Here is a 3,507-nt window from a genome sequence, read left to right as displayed (position 1 = left end):
CATAATATACAATACAAGTTGATTAAGTTATGGTTGGAATAGATTTGTTACCAATTTTCACGTAGCTAAAATGAAAAAAAATTATCCAATCTTGTTTTACCCATAACTTCTTCATTTTAAATCCGTTTTGAGTGAATCAAATTGCTATGGTTTCATATTAAACTCTATTTTATGAATCTAAAGAGAAAAAGTATAGGTTTATAGTCAGAAATATAAGTTACAAGTCATTTTTCTAAAGGTAGTCATTTCAGTCGAAAGAACGACATCTAGATGACCATTTTAGAAAACATACTTACACTTTGAGTTTAGCCATGATTTTTGGATATAGTTTCATGTTCATAAGAAAAATCATTTTCCCAGAAGAACAACTTTTAAATCAAAGTTTATCATAGTTTTTAATTAACTAACCCAAAACAGCCCGCGGTGTTACTACGACGGCGTAAATTCGGTTTTACAGTGTTTTTCGTGTTTCCAGGTTTTAAATCATTAAGTAAGCATATCATATAGATATAAAACATGTGTTTAGTTGATTTTAAAAGTCAAGTTAGAAGGATTAACTTTTGTTTGCGAACAAGTTTAGAATTAACTAAACTATGTTCTAGTGATTACAAGTTTAAACCTTCGAATAAGATAGCTTTATATATGAAAGTATTCTTGATTTTATGTAACTAGAACTTGTAGAATTTATAAAGAACACTTAGAACTTGAAGATAGAACTTGAGAGAGATCAATTAGATGAAAAAAAATTGAAGAATGAAAGTGTTTGTAGGTGTTTTTGGTCGTTGGTGTATGGATTAGATATAAAGGATATATAATTTTGTTTTCATGTAAATAAGTCATGAATGATTACTCATATTTTTGTAATTTTATGAGATATTTCATGCTAGTTGCCAAATGATGGTTCCCACATGTGTTAGGTGACTCACATGGGCTTCTAAGATCTGATCATTGGAGTGTATATACCAATAGTACATACATCTAAAAGCTGTGTATTGTACGAGTACGAATACAGGTGCATACGAGTAGAATTGTTGATGAAACTGAACGAGGATGTAATTGTAAGCATTTTTGTTAAGTAGAAGTATTTTGATAAGTGTCTTGAAGTCTTTCAAAAGTTTATGAATACATATTAAAACACTACATGTATATACATTTTAACTGAGTCGTTAAGTCATCGTTAGTCGTTACATGTAAATGTTGTTTTGAAACCTTTAGGTTAACGATCTTGTTGAATGTTGTTAACCCATTGTTTATTATAACAAATGAGATGTTAAATTGTTATATTATCATGATATTATGATATATAATATATCTTAGTATGATATATACAGTTAAATGTCGTTACAACGATAATCGTTACATATATGTCTCATTTCGAAATCATTAAGTTAGTAGTCTTATTTTTACATATGTATTTCATTGTTAATACACTTAATAATATATTTACTTATCATTTAACATAATTAACCAAGTGTATCAATATCTTAATATGATTCATATGTACCTAGTAAGACTTTGTTATAACGATAATCGTTATATATATCGTTGTCGAGTTTCTTAAATTAATAGTCTCATTTTTATGTATATAACTCATTGTTAAAATACCTAATGAGATACATACTTATAACAAAATTATGTTAACTATATATATAACCATATATATGTCATCGTATAGTTTTTACAAGTTTTAACGTTCGTGAATCACCGGTCAACTTGGGTGGTCAATTGTCTATATGAAACCTATTTCAATTAATCAAGTCTTAAAAAGTTTGATTACTTAACATGTTTGAAACACTTAATCATGTAAATAACAATTTCATTTAATATATATATATAAACATGGAAAAGTTCGGGTCACTACAGTACCTACCCGTTAAATAAATTTCGTCCCGAAATTTTAAGCAGTTGGAGGTGTTGACGTATCTTCTGGAAATAAATGCGGGTATTTCTTATTCATTTGATCTTCACGCTCCCAGGTGAACTCGGGTCCTCTACAAGCATTCCATCGAACCTTAATAATCGGTATCTTGTTTTGTTTAAGTCTCTTAACCTCACGATCCATTATTTCGACGGGTTCTTCGATGAATTGAAGTTTTTCGTTGATTTGGATTTCATCTAACGGAATAATGAGATCTTCTTTAGCAAAACATTTCTTCAAATTCGAGACGTGGAAAGTGTTATGTACAGCCACGAGTTGTTGAGGTAACTCAAGTCGGTAAGCTACTGGTCCGACACGATCAATAATCTTGAATGGTCCAATATACGTTGGATTTAATTTCCCTCGTTTACCAAATCGAACAACGCCTTTCCAAGGTGCAACTTTAAGCATGACCATCTCTCCAATTTCAAATTCTATATCTTTTCTTTTAATGTCAGCGTAGCTCTTTTGTCGACTTTGGGCGGTTTTCAACCTTTGTTGAATTTGGATGATCTTCTCGGTAGTTTCTTGTATTATCTCCGAACCCGTAATCTGTCTATCCCCTACTTCACTGCAACAAATCGGAGACCTGCACTTTCTACCATAAAGTGCTTCAAACGGCGCCATCTCAATGCTTGAATGGTAGCTGTTGTTGTAGGAAAATTCTGCTAACGGTAGATGTCGATCCCAAATGTTTCCGAAATCAATAACACAAGCTCGTAGCATGTCTTCAAGCATTTGTATCGTCCTTTCACTCTGCCCATCAGTTTATGGATGATAGGCAGTACTCATGTCTAGACGAGTTCCCAATGCTTGCTGTAATGTCTGCCAGAATCTTGAAATAAATCTGACATCCCTATCAGAGATAATAGAGATTGGTATTCCATGTCTGGAGACGACTTCCTTCAAATACAGTTGTGCTAACTTCTCCATCTTGTCATCTTCTCTTATTGGCAGGAAGTGTGCTTATTTGGTGAGACGATCAACTATTACCCAAATAGTATCAAAACCACTTGCAGTCCTTGGCAATTTAGTGATGAAATCCATGGTAATGTTTTCCCATTTCCATTCCGGGATTTCGGGTTGTTGAAGTAGACCTGATGGTTTCTGATGCTCAGCTTTAACCTTAGAACACGTCAAACATTCTCCTACGTATTTAGCAACATCGGCTTTCATACCCGGCCACCAAAAATGTTTCTTGAGATCCTTGTACATCTTCCCCGTTCCAGGATGTATTGAGTATCTGGTTTTATGAGCTTCTCTAAGTATCATTTCTCTCATATCTCCAAATTTTGGTACCTAAATCCTTTCAGCCCTATATCAGGTTCCGTCTTCCCAAATATTAAGATGCTTCTCCGATCTTTTAGGTATTTCATCCTTTAAATTTCCCTCTTTTAAAACTCCTTGTTGCGCCTCCTTTATTTGAGTAGTAAGGTTATTATGAATCATTATATTAATAGATTTTACTCGAATGGGTTCTCTGTCCTTCCTGCTCAAGGCATCGGCTACCACATTTGCCTTCTCCGGGTGGTAACGAATCTCAAAGTCATAATCATTCAACAATTCAATCCACCTACGCTGCCTCATAT

Source organism: Rutidosis leptorrhynchoides, chromosome 6 (genome assembly GCF_046630445.1).
Source record: "Rutidosis leptorrhynchoides isolate AG116_Rl617_1_P2 chromosome 6, CSIRO_AGI_Rlap_v1, whole genome shotgun sequence".
NCBI lineage: Eukaryota > Viridiplantae > Streptophyta > Magnoliopsida > Asterales > Asteraceae > Rutidosis > Rutidosis leptorrhynchoides.
This window is presented reverse-complemented; position numbering follows the sequence as displayed.